This window comes from Leopardus geoffroyi, chromosome X (genome assembly GCF_018350155.1).
Source record: "Leopardus geoffroyi isolate Oge1 chromosome X, O.geoffroyi_Oge1_pat1.0, whole genome shotgun sequence".
Lineage (NCBI taxonomy): Eukaryota > Metazoa > Chordata > Mammalia > Carnivora > Felidae > Leopardus > Leopardus geoffroyi.
This window is the reverse complement of record NC_059343.1, coordinates 77,032,902-77,040,187: the sequence shown is the minus strand read 5'-3', so window position 1 is coordinate 77,040,187 and position 7,286 is coordinate 77,032,902. Positions and strand designations below refer to the sequence as shown.

At 35.7% G+C, this 7,286-nt stretch overlaps 1 non-coding gene across 1 annotated transcript; it reads right to left on the bottom strand.

Moving 5' to 3' along the window:
• Nucleotides 1–289: 289 nt before the first annotated feature.
• On the bottom strand, nucleotides 290–393 carry LOC123595524. Its single transcript, XR_006711220.1, has one exon. It is a non-coding gene; the product is annotated as a U6 spliceosomal RNA (small nuclear RNA).
• Between the last annotated feature and the right edge of the window lie 6,893 nt (nucleotides 394–7,286).

The window sequence follows — 7,286 nt, the reverse complement described above, 5'->3', positions numbered from 1 at the left end:
CATAAATCTCTATGAATTCCCATTAAACATATATTAGGCCTATGAATTACTTACAAGATTATAAGAAACATGAATGAGAGAGGATACATGACTTGGCTAGTGTAAATTGAGGCAAAAATAACCCATTGATTATAGTTTATGTCTTCTTAAATTCCTAAATGCACTTTTCTGAATTTATGGTGAACTTGACTCAAATGCTTGTCAATCCTTAAGAGTATTAATTACTCAGAATTCTCCATGCTGCCTTTTTTGACTTTCCACTCATATATTCTATTTTCTTTTCTTTTCTTTTTTTATGGAACACTTCAGGAATTTGCATGTCATCCTTGCACGGAGGACATGCTAATCTATATATTGTTCCAATTTTAGTATATGTTCTGCCAAAGTGAGCACTCATATATTATATTTTCTTTTAAAAATGCATTTTTGAATCTTTCTGATCAAGCTCTTAATTTATTAACACGTGTAAATTTAGTTTTATCCCATCTCAAGTAGCAGCTATGAAACCACTCTTTGGGAATCACTGTAATGAGTACTTTGCATATTATGGAATATATCTTCTTGTTTGTGTACAGACTGTGTTGATCATACAAGGCTCAACCCATTATATTCCTTTGTATATTCTTCTACTTCAGAGGTTAGTGTCTATCTACACATCCTGACTCTGAGTCTACAAGATAGAAATCTCTTGGGTCCTTCCACACTTTGTTTACTTCCTTTAACTCTTGGCAGCTCCAGTTCTGTCTCTGGCAGCTGTTTGGGAAAAATTCTTTTTAACATTCCCTGACAGGCTCTTAGATAATTCTGGGAAGTTTACTAACTTGCCCTTCTAAACGTCTAGTGCTTTCTTTCCTTTGCAGATGTTTTGCTGTGCTTTTCGTAACTCTAAGTGTATTTCAGATGAAACACAGTAGTTTACAGTTGCTGCAGCCTTTCTCATACTAAGGTTCCAAACAAGTTTTAGCAGCTAGTTCCTAAGGAGACTGGCAAAAAAAAAAAAAAACTTGATTACTAATTCTGTGCTAAATGGATTTTTAAAATGGGACATTCCTCAATATTTGATGTAGTCTTTAAAGCAAATGATTTCTACCTTATGTTATTACTACTTGTATCATACTCCATTCTCAGCTTTAAAAGATTCCATGTCTGTACTTCTATGAATGGGCTTGATTTTATTTAAAACTTTTGAGAGAAGTTAGAGGTTTCCAATTATGATGGAGAAACAGGTAAAAATGGTACCAGTAAGGTCGAGTGAATTGACACATAAATATAATAAACTGTACTTTCTGGAAATACTATCTCTATAAAGGTGAAAGTTTTGTTTTCTTGTTTGTAATTTGTGAATAGGTGAAGGCGGGCTGCTTGGGTAAAAATCTGAGCAAACGGACTCAGATGTTTCTAATGTGTTTCCAGTGTCCCAGGGTCGGGGATCAGCTCTAGTGTGAGGTGACAAAGATGTGCTCAGAATTTACAAATAAAGCCACACTGCATTGAATCCAATGCCATATAATGGAGAGTACATCACATGTGTGATATGGAGTGGAATGCCATGTCAATGAGGAAATCATTGAAAGTAGACTCTGAACTATAACTGCTAATGGTTGCTTTACAAATTACATTGATCCACTAATATGTCAAATTATTTCTTGTTTAGTTATCAAACAAAATTTTTAACATTCTAACAGGAGAACTGAGACATATTTTACCTTGATTTATGACTCACATTAGTCAAGTAAGTTTTGTTGGTGGGTTTCTTATTATAAAATTATTTAGATCATAAATAATAACATGAATAAATTGAACAGTTTATTGAAAAAAGCATCTGGAATCTCAATGTGTTTTGTTTGTTTTCATGAGTTATATGAGTTATAAATATATAAATTATGTAAATGAGTTATAGTCCTCATTTAAAATATATTCCAATATACCTCTGATTTAAAAAAATCTTTAAAAATAATCTTAATAAACTAAAAATGGAAAATAATTCTATAATGTGATAAACACCAATGACATATTTAACAGTAAAACATTAGAGCACTTACTAAATGTACTCAAATTAGTATACCTACTCTATCATACATTACTAGGTTTATGATAATAAAGGGTTTCATAATTAAATAAATTTGGGAAGTGCTGGGTTAAAGCTTTTCTTTTAACGCAGGACTTCTCAGAGCCATTAATATTACTATTCTATGGGACTATCTAAGAGAAATAAATAATTTGATTGTATCACAAATGTATTTGAGCACAGGAATCTTTTTCTAGAGCATCTCTAGTAAGCAGGGCTCTGAGGACTATGCCTTGGCAAATGTTGACACAGTATTCAGCATACATAAGTCAGTATGTGCTAACCTTCTGCCAGCAATTACATTTGTCTAACTTACCACAGGCAGGTGTCATGTTAGTGGTATGGTTAAATGTCATTGTGCATTAGAATCAGCTGGGGATGTTTGTAAAAATTCAGATTCCTAGACTCCTCTCATTCAGCAGATGTAGCCTGAGTTTCAGGAATTTACATGTTACCAAGCATCAAGTGAGTTTTCTCATGTAGGAGTCTATAATTTATACTTTGAGAGGCACCATATTACAAAGTTTGGGTCAATTAATAAATAAGAAAAACGAATGCATTAACTATATAATTCTGAAACTGGACATTTAATAGCACTGTGTTTTGTGCTGGTCTCAGCCCATCAATAAGTAACGTTGTGGTTTGACTGACCTTTGTAGCTCTTATTATGATTGCAAGATGCCCTTCAGCAACAACCATCAGGAAACTTTGAAAAAATAAAAGTTTATTACTTACAAGACCAGGATATTACGCAGCACATCTGGGGCCACAAAGCAAAGTGACAAGTAGAGAAAAAGAGCACATTGGGCCAGAGGTTCTGCTTTTATTGAGGTCGAGGGTGGGGGCTTAGGGGTTCCTGGGCTCAACTCTTTATTGGCAAATTTGAAACATAAGATTGGGAATTTAAAACACAGTAAGAGAAAGGGCAAGTGGCTCAAATGGTGTTATTTAAATCAGCCAAAATCTCACAAAACAAAGTAACCTTAGTTTGGGAGTGATGTGAAGGGGTGGCCTGGTTCTTTTTCTAGTCTTATGAATGGCAATGTGCTTGCATTACAAAACAAAATAACAACAACAACAACAACAACAACAACAACAAACAACTGTCAAGTCTTAACACTACACACTGACATCACATGTTGAAACTGGGACATTATGGAAAGTTTTTTGACCAAAGGTCAGTTAGGTATAAATAAAGACTCTACATTCACTTATTTGTTAGTCATCTCTAATACTCATATGCCAAGCATGGACTCATTGATTCACTATTGTCTTAAAATATTTGTGTAATGTGCACTTTTGATTATGTGGCATATAATTAAAAGCAATGAAAATGCCCCTTCTCTTGTGACCTGCAACATGCACTTCCTCTTCCAGCAACGATTGTAGTCCTTTACACATAGCATGGTATTTTGTGCTTCATGCCTCTCCTCACGCTATTCCCTAGTCTAAAATGTTCTTTTCCATTTCTTCCCCCGTTATTCTTCCATGCTGAGTATGAATATGTATGGGTGGTTTGGAATGAGCGTAACTTATTTATGTAGCTAAATGAACAATGATTGAGGCTGGTAATGTGTGTGTGTGTGTGTGTGTGTGTAGTTGATGGGACAGGAATAGTATTTGTTAGTCTGAAACAGGTTACTAAAGAGCCTAAAATTCCAAGGCAGGTTCAGAAGGACTCAGGCGATCCAGTAAGCTACAGATAAATAGTAATTCAGGAAAGGATTAGTATAAGGAAGAGAAGCAGTTGAAATTGTACTCAGGGGGCAATTGTGTGGCTCAGTCGGTTGAGCTTCCTACCTCAGCTCAGGTCATGATCTCATGGTTCGTTAGTTCAAGCCCCACATTGGGCTCACTGCTGTCAGCACAGAGCCTGCTTTGGATGCTCTGTCCCCTTGTCTCTTAGTGTCCTTCCTCTGCTCATTCTCTTTCTCTCTTTCTGCTCCCTCTAGAATAAACAAAGCATTAAAAAATAAAGAAATTGCACTCAGTTTCCAAGATACCCTTTTTAACCCTAAAGAATTTTGCTTATCATTGAACCTCATTCACTTGCTTTTGGTAATAATTTCATTACCTTTTGATTAATTTTCACACCTACTTGGATATGTCTTAGGAGTAGCACTTTATTGTGCGTTAATAATGATTACTGGTTACCGACTGAATGGGATGGCTCTTTCTACCACATCTTCAGATTTTAGTAAAAGCATTTATTTTTAATCATTCTGAAAATAAAAACAAATACAATCTTTCTCAATTATTTCAATTTTTACTACTTCTCAATATTCAAGTAAAGAAAGCAGCACATCTTGCCATCTCCCTTATTTGCATTCGACGCTACAATTTTTGTCAAGATGCCAAATATCTGCCATGATAGACATATGTTGTAGATGAATTGTGGTCTTAATGTTTGATAATGGAGAAGAATTCTATCTAAGTTTTTTTAGAGATGTTATATTTGACTCTCTTCTAGTGTGAGACTTGTTTCCAGACAAAATAAAAGAAAGAACATTGCACTTAGTTATGATTCATAAATGTCAGGATTTAAGTGTTTTAGGACTTTGTGGGAGCAGAAGAGGTAGTGGAAACAGGAAACCAGTCTGCCATAAGCACACACAAAACAAGTAATTAATTGACTACAGACATGAGGGAACTTACAGAGAACATTAGAAAATACTATTGTACATGAAATATATTAACATCAATATCATGAACCGCTGGATGGCTGGATTTTTATAACAGAACAAGTCATTTTAATTTGATCTAAGTTTCAACTTTTAATTGAGTTTATAAGAACATGGGAAAATTAACAAGCAGCTTCTGGCAATTCAAAAACAATATTTTGGTTCAGAGTCTAAGCTTCTCTCTAAATTTGGGAAATCTGACTCAGGATAAAAATGGAGCAAATAAAAGTCATGCTGTAATACCAAGGATAGCAGACCTATGCCTCTGATTTTAAATAGATTCTGATTGTCATTGTTTGTCAGAAGTTACTATTCCTTTGGACATAATCATATCTTACAGTGACCAACAAATCTTCTCTAATTATAGATGGTTAAATCAGCTACATGACTTTTTGCTCTGTGAAAAGTCAAGAATATCATGTAGAATAATTTTCCAAAAACCTTCAAAGTGGAGCAGTCTGCTGAGGTCAGAGATGAATCTTCTTGTTAATGGACCCCAAAAGAACTTGGCAAGAAACTTTTTTTTTTTTTTTCAACGTTTATTTATTTTTGGGACAGAGAGAGACAGAGCATGAACGGGGGAGGGGCAGAGAGAGAGGGAGACACAGAATCGGAAACAGGCTCCAGGCTCTGAGCCATCAGCCCAGAGCCCGACGCGGGGCTCGAACTCACGGACCGCGAGATCGTGACCTGGCTGAAGTCGGACGCTCAACCGACTGCGCCACCCAGGCGCCCCAAGAAACTTTTTTTATAATGGGACTTCGTGTCTTTTGACTAGGATGGAGAAGACTTATGTGTTCAAAATTGCTGCTTCATACAAGAAATCTAAAAGATCATTATTTTTACTTTCCTGAAAAGAGTGCCCTGAGCAATCATATTTGTATCTCAATAACCTCAATATGTAATCTAACCTGTCACTGTTTTGCAACCTTAGATGAAATGCTTTATCGTCTTACTCCATCATTCAGTAGAACAATGCAGGGCAAAACAGAATATTCTATGGTGGAAGACATGAATCATATTCTGGAGATGAGGGGGGAATCTAAAGATGAAGTATAGTTTTTCTTTTCCTTGCAGAGGTGATGGATCTCTTCTGCTTCTTCTTTTTTTATAAAAGAACAAATTCAGGGGCGCCTGGGTGGCACAGTCGGTTAAGCGTCCGACTTCAGCCAGGTCACGATCTCGCGGTCCGTGAGCTCGAGCCCCGCGTCGGGCTCTGGGCTGATGGCTCAGAGCCTGGAGCCTGTTTCCGATTCTGTGTCTCCCTCTCTCTCTGCCCTTCCCCCGTTCATGCTCTGTCTCTCTCTGTCCCAAAAATAAATAAAGGTTGAAAAAAAATTAAAAAAAAAAAAAGAACAAATTCAGTTGTTTTCACCCAGTTCCCAAATCACATCCAGGTGAAAATTTACTTTTTCAGAAACTGTTGGGCCAGGAAAAAAAGTCAGCTCAACAACCATCTGATTCAAGTTTTCTCTAATTATATATATCTCAGTTGATTCCTCCCTTTATTTACATTCTCTTGCATCTTATATACAATTTGAATTCATTGTCAGAAGTAATTTTATGTAAATGTAACATTAAATATTTATATTATTTGGAAACTGACTTTAAACATTTTAGTAGCCTGTGACTGTGTTGAATGTGTGAGTTAGTGAATGAGTGGATCTTGAATTTGACTTGTGAAGATTAGAAACTATATGGAAGTGTCTAACTAACATTCTACCTTATAGTAATCCAAATGCCGCAGTATACTTTTTCTTCTTTTCTAATTTAAGTAGAAGAAAAGATTTCTCTACTGTTTATTTTACCTCCATGAAGGCAGATACAATGGCTTTCACCTCCATTCTTTAAAAGAGTGCATAAACATAATTCATCCTCTATGACTATTTTTAGAAGGAATAAGTGAAAATGAAAGTAATAAGACCAAGTGGCCACAATGACCTTCTAGCTGCTCCTCAAACCTGCTAATTAATTACCCATCTCAGGTCTTTTGCACTTGCTATATCCTTTGTTGTTGATGCTGTAGAGCATTCTATACCTATGAGATAGATTCCATCATTTTATTTAGGTCTATGTTAAAATGTTGCTTCTTTAGAAAAAAATTTCTTCCACATTCTATTAAAATAGTCTATCTTCCACTACCTCAACCCAAGTGCTCTTACCCTGCTTCACTTTTTCTTCATAACACAAATTACTATGACACTGTGTTATGTCATTATGTGTTTGATGTTTTGTCTCTCTGTTTTCCCCCTCATCCACTGCCACTATGGAATGTGAAATCCATTAGTCTTGGGACTATACCATTCCAGGGTTTTATCAGGAAACAGAAATCCTTGCAGATTGTTCAAATAAAGAAACTTTAAAGGATTATTTCCAGCAGTATGGGCAGGGCTACAAGAATAAACAAAGTATTTTTTTTCTTTCAATTCCAGTAGTGTTACCTTACAGTGTTACATTAGTTTCAGGTGTACAAGATAGTGATTCAACCAGTACTCATCATGACAAGTGTACTCCTTAATCCCCATCACCTATTTCAC